Source organism: Phyllostomus discolor, chromosome 1 (assembly GCF_004126475.2).
Source record: "Phyllostomus discolor isolate MPI-MPIP mPhyDis1 chromosome 1, mPhyDis1.pri.v3, whole genome shotgun sequence".
NCBI classification, from domain to species: Eukaryota; Metazoa; Chordata; class Mammalia; order Chiroptera; family Phyllostomidae; genus Phyllostomus; species Phyllostomus discolor.
In genome coordinates, this window is record NC_040903.2 from 95,276,016 (window position 1) to 95,290,223 (window position 14,208).

General features: G+C 37.4%; 1 protein-coding gene and 1 pseudogene across 2 annotated transcripts in view; both read right to left on the reverse strand.

The window, feature by feature from the left end:
* GRID2 (glutamate ionotropic receptor delta type subunit 2) overlaps window positions 1-14,208 on the reverse strand; it is a 1,446,155-nt gene that overhangs the window by 51,909 nt on the left and 1,380,038 nt on the right. The window lies entirely within an intron of this gene.
* LOC114491443 lies at window positions 1,503-3,558 on the reverse strand (annotated as a pseudogene).

Sequence of the window (14,208 nt, forward strand, 5' to 3'; positions counted from 1 at the left end):
TTAAGTCTGCTAAAGCTGGCTAATGTCTTTCTTGCCTCCTTTAGGGTCTGTGGGCTTCTCCCTGCTGACCTGGCCTCCTTTGTCTCTCTGAGGTGCTGTATACCTTTCTTGCCTTCTGCCACTTTCTCCATCTGGCTCCTAACTATTCTGTAGCCCTTTGGACACTACTAAGATATTGCTGAAAGTGGAGGGTCCCCAGAGTAGTCTGTGTGCTCTAACACAGCATTTCACACTACATGGGGGCAAGAGAGGCCTAGGCAGGAAGATCGAACCTTTGCTTTTTCCTAACCATGCAGGCCTGGCTTCTCAACCACCTGAGGTTTTCTCTGTTGGTACAGACCCTGGTGTGACCAGGGAACTCCTCTCAGAGCTGGTAACAAGAAGGGAAGCATCAGGCCCTCTACCTTTCCTGGGCATTTCAGTCTAATGCCCCTCGACTTAGCCATCTCCATCCCCTGCATTCTGTTGCGAACCTCTATCCATGAGTGGTGTAGCTTTCTTTTCTTTCCTGGATATCCTTCTTGGCATCACAGTGAAAGGGAAATTTAACTATATAATAAAAAAACTCTATAACCTGAGACACACATGCATTTCTTCAATTTGGAAGTATTGAGGCAATTTGGAGTTAGGGATTGGTGAGGATGAAAATGTATTATTTTACTATCTTAAAAACAATGACCTGTTACACACTTATGAGTTTTATGTAATCAAAATTAAAAAGATATTTATAATAGAGTCTCATTGCTTTATTCATATTTAATATCACTCATCAGTGAGAAGGAAATTTGGGATTAACTGGGAAAAAAAGTATTTTTGAGTGGATCTATTTTGGCCCAGACAACTCACATTATTAAATTCATTTGTTGGGTTCTCACAAAATTTTCCTCTCCATGGTTACTGAGAATTAATAATAGCATGCAGAAATTTTCAGAAAAACATCAGCTCAATAGGATTTCATTCATTCATCATTTTTTCATTCTGGCCTTTGAAAACATACGTAAATTGGATTGAAGTAAAAACACTTATCAAAGATACAGATTTAGTATCTGATCACACTGTTTGAACATAAGAGTTGTGAAGACAAGTTCTATCAGTTTCCTGTGAATCAGGTATTGGTCTATTCTTTTTTTAAAGCTTGTAACAACATTTACTGGAAAAATGTTATCACTTGGAAGTTCCCTTTTTTCAAGGTTGAAGATTTGCTCCAGGGCACACTGTTCTTTTTGTTTTCATCAAATTCCATTCAACATAGCAGGAATCCCAGCTCTTTGGGCGCTCCCAGGCCAAGCATGAGCAAATTTCACCACCAACCCTGCCCAACCCTCCACAGTAGTCATGAAGCATCACACAGAAGCCAGACTATTCTTTCCATCCAGATGGCTCTGGAGAAGGCACAGCTGAGGAAATGAGACCCCTGAACCCCTCGGCGGCGGTGGCAGCAGCAACAGCAGCAGCAGCAGCAGCAGCAGCAGCTGGCTAGTTCGCCTGTGGAACTTGGCACTTCACCTTTTATTCACAAACTTTTTTCTGGAAGCATTGGGATTTAACTGTCTCTTCTCAGCTCACTAAGTGCTGACTCAGACCTGCAGGGTTGCTGACCCATCCACTGGAGACGTTGTTCTCTACAAAGGGAAACAGACACCCCAGCCACATAGTCAGGGGCATCTGTTATTGGCTTGTCCTGGAGGGAGAGTCTCAGCTGAGGGAAGCTCTGGTCCAGTGATGAGGGTGACCGCATATTTGCCCCCTTTGAGAGTGGGAAGGGGATTCAGCAACTTAGGGTTGCAGAAAAAGTGCATATGCAGGGTTCCATCATCATTGACAGTCACGGACACCTTCAGTGCCTTGTTACCACAGTGTGAACTTGGTTTATGACAACGTTGTCCTGAAACAGCTGTGGCAGCGCAAGATGCAGCTCCGGAACTCCCGGATCAGCATGCTCGTGTCCGTTCACCACCAGCACGTGCAGCCCATCTGCAGCAGAATGCTCTGAAGGGCAGAGTCAGTAGTTGCACAGCCAACCCACACATCTTTTGGGAGGATGCCCTGTTCTAGATTCTGTTGGATCTGCTTGATGATTCGGGGGGGTTATCCACCTCCTCATTATCATCGCTATCTTTGTTTTTCCTTTCTTCAGATCCATTTTCTTCCTTCTCCTCTTTACTTGGAACATCCTCACCTCTGTCAATCAGCAGCTTCTACAGGTCACCATCCATAACCTTAGGTGAAAGGTTTCTCTACAACATGAAGGAACTGAATTCTAGGTCCTCAGGGTCACTGGCTGGTGTTAATGTTTTACTGCTTCTTGTGGGGATTTAGGCTTTGAGGGTTGATGAAAAGCAACATGTAAGGGAGTTTTGAGGTGCTGAATGGATGAGACTACTTTAACCTTTTCTTGTTCTTGTTTTAAGAGTGATACCCCAACAAACTCTGCTTCCAATGGGTAGGTAAGTGCCAATACTTGGATATCTGTGGCAGACAGGCTGCAGTAATCTCTAGTTTTCTTTGAAAACTCAAGCATCAGTCACAAGTATTCCAGGAAGGGCTCCTTGAACCGCAGCTTGTATGTAGGGCAGGACCGTGCATCACCTGTGTATGGCCTTGTCCCAAATCTTGCTGACCACATCCTGGAGGGTGTAGATGTTCTTCCCAATGTCCTGCAGAGCTGTGCCTGGCAGTAAAGCCCGGGCATCCACCACAATGTGCGCCACTGGCACTATCTTGGTCAAACAAGACTGGAGGGCACTTGTACTCACTCCTACATCCCACCGTGGGCTTCTGGGAGCCGGGAAGAGCAACCACACATGGGTAGCGCTACATCTCCTGGCTCAGGCTACTTCTGCACATGCGTACTGTGCAGGCCACCCAAGAAGGGGCTGTGGGTGGAGTCAAATCTCAGGAGGGATTACCTGAGGAAATATGCTTCAGCACCCAGGCCCTAGAGATTTTTATAATTTTTTTGAACTTAAACCTGTATACTTTCTCATTGTTAAAAGTCAGTCAATGCAGATAACCTAATTTAATGATCATAAACTTATACGATAGGTACTATTTTACAGTCAATGGATAGCCACTTAAGACCACTTAGTACAGTTATTATGGCTAATAAGCAGTTGTAATAAGGTTAATGCCTCTTGATTTTTTTTTTTGTCTTCAGCAAAATCTCTTAATGGTCAATAGTATTAAATACAACAAATACTGATAACATCTACTTCCTTAGTAATACCAAATAGACTAAGGCAATTAGAAGCTATTTCCTTTGTTTAAATAGGATTTTTAACTAGTTCTTCCAGTTGAGCCTGATGCCAGTTGCTTAAATCTAAAGATTGACTAAAGTCATATAGATGACTTTATAGTCTTTCAAATAAATTCACAAATCATCTTTTAGACCAGAGATTAGCAAAGGTTTTGTGTTAAGGGTAGTAGTCACTATTTTAGACTTTGTGGGTCACATGGTCTCTGTCCCAGCTACTCAACCCTGCCTTCACAGTTAGGAAAACAGGCCTTAGAAGAATTTGGCACATTGGTTACAGTTGCTGACCTGCTGTAGACTCCCATCTCCCATTAAGTAACTCTATGAAATCAGCAATTTTCCATTTCACTGACATAATTGAATTTCAGAGGGCTTAAATGACTTGGGAAAAGTCACATCAAATGATATATCAATTTTTTTTTAAAAACTAGAAAGTTTGCAGTGATCAAAAAAACTTCTAATACAGAAAACTCCAGTTCTCAATGGAGAACTCTACTAAACATTTAAATGAAAGTTAACATAAATACTCCTCAAACTTTTCCAAAATGTAAAGAAGGAGGAAATGCTTTCAAACAAATTCTATGAAGCCAGCATTACTTTGATATCAAAACCAGATAAAGAAGCCACAAGAAAACTATAGATCACCTTTTCACAAAGATGGTACCCAAAGCAAAGAAGGAAGCCCTTTCCCCTCCCAAAGCCAAAGCCAAAGCCAAAGCCAAGGCAAAGGCTTTGAAGCAAATAAATCAGTGCTAGAAGGAGTCCACAGCCACACACAAAAAAGAAGATCCACATATCACCCACCTTCAGGAGGCCTAGGACACTGTGGCTCTGAAGGCAGCCTAAATATCCTCGGAAGAGCACCCCCAAGAGAAACAAGCCTGACTGTTATGCCATCATCAAGTTTCCCCTGGGTACTAGTCATCCATGAAGAAGATGGAAGGCAGCAATACACTTGTGTTCACTGTGGATGTTAAGGCCAACAAGCATCAGATCAAATCAGCTGTGAAGAAGCTGTATGACATTGACATGGCCAAGGTTGACACCCTGATGAGGCCTGATGGGGAGCAGAAAGCATATGTTCAACTGGCTCAGACTATGATACTGTGAACATTGCTGACAAAATTGGGATCATCTAAACTGATTCCAGCTGATTAATTCTAAATATAAAAATTTTATGCCATAAAATAAAGTGAAAATTATAGGCCAATATCTCTGAAGAAAATAGCAAAACAAATTCAAGAACACATTAAAAGGTTTTTACACCATGACCAAGTGAGATTTATCCCTGATATGCAAAGATGGTTCAATATATGAAAATAAATAAATTATAATATGCCACATTGATAAAATGATAGATAAAAATCACATGATCATCACAGTAGATTCAGAAAAAGCACTTGACAAAGCATAACATCCTTTCACGACAAAAACTCTTAACAGATTGGGTATGGAAGGAATATACCTCAATACAGTAAAGCCCATCTACAACAAACCCATAGCTAACATTACACTCAGTAGAAGATAATTAAATGTTTCCTCTAAGATCAGGAACAGGGCAGGATGCACACTCTCACTATCTAGCACTGGATGTCTTAGAGAAAATAGGCAAGGCAGAGGGGAAAAAAAGCCATCCAAGTCAGAAAGGAAGAAGTGCTATTTCCTGATGATATGATCTCATATGGAAAGAGTCCCAGTCAGTCAAATAACTTTTGGAATTAATCAACTGTTTTAGGAGAGTGGCATGATACAAAATCAACATACAGAAATCAAATGCATTCCTTTACACTAATGATGAAGCATCTGAACAAGGAATAAAGAAAGCTATCCCATTCACAATTGCATAAAAAACAATAAAATACTTAGGAATAAATTTAGCCAAGGGAATGAAAGATATGTACAATGAAAACTGCAAGATTTTGCTGAAAGAAATTGAAGAAGACACAATGGAAAGACACCCTATGTTTGTGAATCAGAAGAATTAATACTGTTAAAGTGGCCATTCTACCCAAAGCTGTCTGCATATTCAATGCAATCCTTGGCATTCTTCACAGAAATAGAAGAAACAATCCCAAATTTGTGAATGGAACCACAAAAGACCACAAAAACCCCAAAGCAATCCTTAGAAAAAAGAACAAAACTGAAGGTATCATGCTTCTGGATATATTAATACTGTAAAGCCATAGTAATAAAAACAGTAATAAAAACACTGACACAAAAGCAGACACATCTACTGATGAAATAGAATATAAATTCCAGAATTAAATGAGGAAAGGGCAGTCTCTTAAACACATGTTGCTAGGGAAACTGGAGAAACAGAGCAGAACAATAACATTAAACCTCTATCTCACACCACTCAAGAAGTAACTCAAAATGGATAAAGATATAAACATATGATCCAATTCCATAAAACTCCTAGGAAAAAAAGCACAGGGAAGAAGCCCATCAATATTGGTCTTAGCAATGATTTTTTTGAACATGATGCCAAAAGTACAAACAACAAAAGCAAAAATCAATAAATGGGACTACATCTAACATAAAAGCTTTTGCACAGAAATAAAGCCAGTTAACAAAATGAAAAGACAATCTAACAGAATGGTGGAAAATTGTTGCAAACCATACATTGGACAAGGGTTTACACATTGAAAATATATTAACCATTGGAAAAGGGTATATATTTTAAATATATAAAGGGCAGAAGAACTAAATAGACATTTTTCCAAAGAGGACATCAATATGGCCAACAGGTACATGTAAAGGTGCTTAGTATCACTAATCATCAAAGAAATGCAAATCAAAACCATGATGAGATATCAGCTCACATCTCTTAGAATGGTTATCATCAAGAAGACAAGAGACGACAGGTGCTGTTGAAGATGTGGTAAAAAGGAAACCCTTATACGTTGTTCGTAAGAATGTTAATTGGTCCAACAGCTATGGAGAACAATTTGGAGGTTCCCCCTGCAGCCAAAAAAAGGAAAAAAGATCTACCATATGATTCAGCAATTCCACTTCTGGTTATATACTCAAAGGAAATGAAACATGATTTCCATGAAATACATGTGCTTCCATGTTTATTACAGAACTATTCACAATAGCCAAGATATGGAAACAATCCAAATGCCATCAATGGATAAATGGATAAAAGAGATATATGGGACATACACACAATGAGATATTATTCAACCACAAGAAAGGAGAACATCCTTCCATTTTGACAAGGATGCAACTTGAGGACGTTATACTAAGAGAAATAAGTCTGATGGAGAAAGACAAATACTGTATTATATCACTTATTTGTGGAACTAACAAAGTTGACCCTGTAAAAAACAGAGGGCAAAATGGTGGTTACCGGGGGATGGGGATGGGGAATAAGAGTGATGGTATTTAAAGGTACAAATTGGTCATGAGCAGCGAATAAACCATGGAGATCTAACATACATTGTAATGAATATAAACAATAATACTGTATTAATGTGATAAATATTTCTACATTGGCAATCATATTACAATATAAATGTGTGAAATTAAAATGCTGTATACCTTAAACTTATATAATGTTACATGTCAAATTTATTTAATTAAAAAAACTAGAGATTTTGACTCTTATTCCAGTGCTTTTGACTATGCATATATAATATGTAGTAATGCCTGTTATTAATATGTGTGCCTTTATATGAGTACACACTCATCATGTATTGATTTTGCAACTGACCATGTTGTGAGAGAATTTTATATACACACTATATATTAACAATGGCACCATAACCACTCATATGAATTTGGGATTTCCCTGGTTTTCTGATTATCTGGAATAAACACCTGAACATATACTCCTGAGATTGGGGCTGCCCATGTTGCAAGACTGACTGCCTTAATTATTGAAGATTAGGTAGCATTCATTGTCTGAGGCCTGTACTATATTTGCTGAATCATTTTCTAGGGAATGGAAGCTTTATCTTGAAATCAAAAAGATATGAACAGACACTATGCACTAAAAAAAATCCAGGGAGGTGATTATGATATACAAAGAATGGGCAAGACAATCAACAGAGGCAGAAAAGGTGGCATCTCTTTTAATCAAAAGTTATAAAATGGTTTTTAATTATGTGTGTGGCTAGAAGTACATAAACTAATTAGAAGTTTTTTAGGGTCGGTAAAAAATTACTATAGACAAGTGATGAGAATGACAGCATGCTAGTACTGGCAGGAAATGGGAGATGATGTCATCTTTAATTTCTACGCAGCGAGGTGAGGCAACCTGCATAGCTTCTCATGACAGGGCCAAACCAGCAGGTCTGATTTTGATTATAAGCTCCGTTACTGAAGACTGGGGCATGTCAGAGACATGTGGAAAAAGAGAAGCTTCCTGTATTGCTTCAAACCTGATATCTCAATTTCAAATTTGAAAACAATAATTTGATAAAATCTTTAATTGGTCAGATCTGGTTTTCTTATTAAGAAAACAGTGCCTGTGTCCTTACATAGTAAGTAATGTCTTCCTAAGGCAACCATTTTTCTGTGTGTGGGAAATGAACTGTAAATTTTATCCAGATGACTATTTTCCAAGGGAATAACAATAATAAATTCTTGCATAATACTGTACAAAAACATTGCATATCATTTCATTTGCTTCTTATAATAACTTTGTGAGGGAGGAATTATATTGATTGATTGATTGACTGATTGTTCCCTCCTCTTACTTCTTATTCTTGTGAAAGGCTTTATGAAGCCAGATATTATTAAATTTTTATTTTAAAGCTGAGGAAACTGAACGTAAGAGATAAAAAAAATTTCCCAAATCCACAAGGCTGGTAAATGATCCAGCCAGTTTTCAAATCAAGGTCTTCTAGCTTTTGTGCTTTTAAAAAAAATATGCCAAGATCTTTATTATTCCTAAAGAAAACCAGTATAAATGGAAGTCTCTTTATTTCCTGCTACAGTACTGGTGGAGGATTTGACTACTCCAGTTCCTTGGATTATACATGTTCCACTGTATCCGTTTACAAACACTACACTCCATGTAACACATCCTGATGTCCCCAGAGAGCCACATGAATATCACATGAGTCCATTAATCTCTTTGCTATTAAACATCAGATGAATTCATTATCATGAGGCACTTAGGAGACCTTGTCAGTTTTATCAAAAGAAGACAGACAATAATATGATGGTTACCAGAGGGAAATGAAGGTAAAGGGGAGGTAGTAAATGGGGTGAAATATGTCGTGATAGAAGGAGATTTGACTTTGGGTGGTAAACACACAATGCAATATACAGATGATGTATTATTATAGAATTGTACACTAAAAACCTATATAATTTTGTTAATCAATGTCACCCCAATAAATTTGATTAAAAAAGAAAACAACACAGAGAATACAGTAAATAAAATCTACTACATGGGTAAATACACACACACACACACACACACGGCAGTGTGTTCAAAATAAAAAGTCCTTACTCAATGTGAGTAAATAAAGTTTTAATCTGTGTTGTGCAGGCTTACATAGTTATCCCACTGAATTCTCTCCATAGAGTTCAACCAGTATCCATAATGAAGGTAAAATATTTATTAACCAACACAACTATTTTGAAAACTGTACATTATTTAATCTTTAGCTCTTAAAACAAGTTTTATGTTCAAATACTGATAATATTTTTTGTTGGCTCTTAGAATCATCATACTTTATAGAGGTTATTTGGCTGAAGATGAACTTTAAAGTTGAAATAAATGATGCCCAATCAAATTGATCTCTTTCAGTTCAAGTAATCTCCTTCCACCACAAGCCTTGCACTGCTTAAGGGGGTAAAATCAGTCTTGTTCACAGAGAAGCAATTGCTTGAAAAATCAAATTAGCAACATGACGGATCTCAAGACTTTGGTGACTAGTGAACTTTAATTATTTTATATTTTATGTGTTTATGCTGGCAGTAAAAGTCAAGCACTCATTATAGAAATGGCAGACATGATCTTTCATAAAATGAGTGCTGGGCAGCAAATGAATAGATAATCAGGATAATGAAAGCAAGCCAGAAAGATGCCGGAGAGCTGAAAAGACCCCAGCAATGGCTCCCATTGAGATAGAGGGCATAATTGCAATTGGAAAGAGAACACTTTTGGTGATCTTTTAAAATGTCAGCTTCATCCTCAAGCTCAGTGTGATATTTGGGTTATAGGGTAAAGGGGAAAAATTCTTTCATTCTGCAGTGAGAAACTGGCAGTGATCATCTCTGCTTATAGTTGCTATGCAGGCAATACAAAATTTTCTTATGCAGAGCTTTCAAATTCATTTATGAAAAAGAGTCACAGAGTCAAACTTATTTTGCTTAGTACATTACACACATTTTATGAATATTTTGATATATTTGAGTTTGACAACTAAACCTTAAGATAAGTAGGATTTTGAAGTGTGAGCTGTGTGTAAAGGGATGAAGGTTGTGACAGGTATCTTTAGCACAGTGTTAGGAGAGAGATGAGAAGGAAACTTTTGAATAAACAAATAGTCTCATGACCACTTGCATAAACATTGAATGTTTTATAAGTTGAATAACAATTTAAATATATAGGAGGAATCCCTTATGCTAAGAGCTGTTGTAGTTATAGGTACTTTAATAATGAGAATTCTTTTATGATGTAAATTATATCTAACTTAGAGGACATGTATTGAAAAATGCTTTTTAAAAACTCAGGACATATTTGTATTAAAGCCTTAGGTAAATTCAGTGTAATTAAAATTCTCAGTTAAAAGTTAGATTTTTGAAAATAGTACAACTTTAGGATAATAAGTTCACTATATTTACCCATATTTTTATAGATAGAAAGTTTGAAGAATTTAAAACTTACATTCTAACTTTTTAGGTGTTTTGTATTATGATGAGCATTATTCCAACTCTGCTAGAAAAGTGTTTCAATTTTTTTTTAGTAAAGAACATTATTAACATAGTAACATAACATAAACTTTTCTCAAAGTGAAAGAACTGTAGAGAAACAATCACAGTCTCTTCATTAAGACATTTCAACTTCCGGCCAAGATGAAGGCATAGGTAGACACACTGTGTCTCCTCCCACAACCAAAATAAGGACAGCAATAATTTAGAAACAAAAAACAACCAATACCAATGGAAAATTGAATTGTATGAAAGTCTGACAACCAAGTAGTTAAAGTAGACGCATTCATCCAGAACAGTAGGAGGGGCAGAGTCAGAGGGTGGGGCCTGGCGGAGAGGGGTCATGGGAAAGCAGCAGCTGGTAGACGCAGTGAGACAGCAATTGTGGAGGGGCACAGTGCACAAGGTGGCTGGTGAACTGGGCAGTCCCACATTCGCACACAGATAAACCAGGTGAAAACTAGAGAGCTACACAGACCACACAACCCAGGGTGCCAGTGTGGGGAAATAAAGCTGCAAAACACTGATTAAAAACACCTGTGGAGGTTGAGGTGCTAGGAGAAACTCCAACCCTCGCAGGAGAGTTTGTTGGAGAGACCCAAAGCATCCTAGAACATACACAAGCCCACCCACACGGAAATCAGCCCAGTGTGGGCCCAGTTTGCTTGGGGGAAGTGGCAGAAGGGACTGAAATCTGGCAGAGAGCAGAGCAAGCGCCATTGTTCCCTCTCAGACCCCTCCCCCACATATAGTGTCACAACCCAGTGACTGGGTTGCCCCACCCTGGCGAACACCTAAGGCTCCACTCCTTACTACGTAACAGGCATGCTGAGACAAAATAAATGGCCCAAATGAAAGAACAGATCAAAGCTCCAGAAAAAATACAATTAAGCGACAAAGAGATAGCCAACCTATCAGATGCACAGTTCAAAACACTGGTAATCAGGATGCTCACAAAATTGGTTGAATTTGGTCACAAATTAGATGAAAAAAATGAAGGCCATGCTAAGTCAAATAAAGGAAAATGTACAGGAAACCAACAGTGATGGGAAGGAAACTGGAACTCAAATCAGTGGAGTGGACCAGAAGCAAGCAAGCAAGATCCAATCAGAAAAGAATGAAGAAAGAATAATTCAAAAAAAATGAGGAGAGGCTTAGGAACCTCCAGGACATCTTTAAACATCCCAACATCTGAATTATAAGGATACCAGAAAGAGAAGAGGAAGAGCAACAAGTGGAAAAGTTATTTGAACAAGTAATAAAGGAGAACTTCCCCAATCTGGCAAAGGAAATAGACTCCCAGGAAGTCCAGGAAACTCAGGGAGTTTCAAAGAAGCTGGATCCAAGGAGGAATACACCAAGGCACATCATAATTACATTACCCAAGATGAAAGATAAGGAGAGAATCTTAAAAGCAGCAAGAAAAAAGCAGAGAGTTACCTACAAAGGAGTGCCCATTACACTATCAGCTGATTTCTCAAAAGAGACCTTACAGGCAAGAAGGGGCTGGAAAGAAGTATTACAAGTCATGAAAGGCAAGGCTCTACATCCGAGAGTGCTCTATCCAGCAAAGCTTTCATTTAGAATGGAAGGACAGATAAAGTGCTTCTCCGATAAGGTCAAGTTAAAGGAGTTCATGATCACCAAACCCTTATTTTATGAAATGTTAAAGGGACTTATCTAGGAAAAAGAATGTAAAAAACATGCATAGTAAAATAATAGAAAACTCACAATTATTAACAACTACACCTAAAACAAAGACAAAAACCAACTAAGCAAACAACTAGAACAGGAACAGAACCACAGAAATGGAGATCACATGGAGGGTTAGCAATAGGGCAAACCGAGGAGGAGAGAGGGGGAAAAGGTTCAGAAAATAAGCAGCATAGATGGTAGGTAGAAAATAGACAGGGGGAGGGTAAGAATAGTATGGGAAATATAGAAGCTAAAGAACTTATAAATATGACATATGGACATGAACTAAAGGGGAGGAATGTGGGTGGGCAGGGAGTGCAGGGTGGAGAGGAGTGAAGGGGCGAAATGGGACAACTGTAATAACATAATCAATAAAATATATTTAAAAAAAGACATTTCAAGAAGTGGATTGTACACTCTAACTTATTTCCATCATGAATATGAACATGCTATATTGCTATAAAATGGGGAAAAAAACCCAAAATGTTCCTTGGATGATTACCTGCAATTATTCTACTGTGTATTTCCACTGCGGTGTGCCTATGTGTTCTGGAGAGGGCAGTGCAGTGAAAGGCCCTATGAAAAAGGATTACTAAATCATGGATTTGGAACCCTGGCCCATTTAGGGACAATCTTTCAGAGTAGGTATTTTCTAACAGGCCTCATAATGAAGCCTACCTTGCCAGCACCTTGATCTTGGACCTCTAGTCTTCAGAACTGTGAGAAATAAATTTCTGTTGTGTAAGCCACCCAGTCTGTGGTATTTTGTTACAGCAGTCCAAGTATACAATACACATGGATTGTGAAGCATATAGCACAGTAGCAAGTATCAAGAGTATGGCAGTCAATTAAGATCAACTTTCCTACTTTCCTATTCAGCACTTTTGTAAATCCTGGGATTTCTCTTCAGACTTTCTTCTTACTCCCTGTGAATTGTGCTTGGTATAGAACTGATATTAGACTCAGAACCTGCAGAATTTTTGTTTCACCTTCTCCACATCAGTATTTTACATGATAATAATTAAGATTAGAGCATAACTACATGACATAGAGACTAAAAGTTTATAAACAAGATCCAATAAAACCAAGAACTGGTTCTTTGAAAAGATAAATAAGATTGAGAAGACTTTAACCAGACTCACAAAGGAAAAAAAAAAGAGAGGACCTAAATAAATAAAATCAGAAGTGAAAGAGAAGTAACTACTGCCACCAAAGAAATACAAAAGATTGTAAGAAAATATTACAAACAACTATATGTCAGCAAATTACAACCTGGATGTAATAGATAAATTCCTAGAAGCATATAGTCTTCCAAAACTGAATCAGGGAGTATCATAAAATCTGAATAGAAAACAAATGAAATGGAAGCATTAATTAAAAAACTCCCAGACAATAGAAGTAACACTTATCCTTCTTAAACTATTTCAAAAAATTCAAGAGGTGGAAAGACTCCCAACTTCATTTTATGAGGTCAGCATTAACTTAGTTCCCAGACCAGATAAAATCACTACAACGAAAGAAAGTTTTAGGTCAATATCACTAATGAACATAGATGTTAACTGGATATAGGAATACATTAAAACAGTTGTATACCATAATCAAGAGGGATTTATCCAGGGGATGCAAGGTTGGTACAATGTTTTCAAATCAATAAACAAGATACACCACATAAACAAAATGAAGAATAAAAATCACAAAATTATATCACTAGATGCAGAAAAATGTATTTGATACAATCCAACACCCATTTAGGATAAAAATTCTCAGAAAAGTGGGAATAGAGGAAATATACCTCAACATAACAAAGGAAATAAAAGAGGAAACATAACTCAACATATATGACATACCTACTGCCAGCATCATACTTGATGGGCAAAAACTAAAAGTGTTTCTCAGGAACAAGACAGAGATGTCCACTTTCACTACTCTTATTCAATATAGTACTGGAAGTCATAGCCACAACAATCAGACAAGAAGAAGAAATAAGAGGTATTCAAATTGTAAATGAAGAACTAAAACTGTCATTATCTACAGATGACATGATACTATTTATAGAAAACCCTACAGACTCCACCAAAAAACTACTAGAACCGATAAGTGAATTCAGTAAAATAGCAGCATACAAAATTAATATGTAAATATCAGTGGCATTTTTATATACCAGTAATAATTTATCAGAAATTTAAACCAATAAAATAATATAATTTATAATTACAACAAAAAAATAAGGTACCTAGGAATAAATTTAACCAAGGAGGTAAAAGACCTGTACTCAAAAAATTATGATACTAAAGAAAGAAACTGAGGAATTTACAAATTAGTGGAAGCCTGGATAGGAAGAATTAACACATTAAAACATCCCTACCACT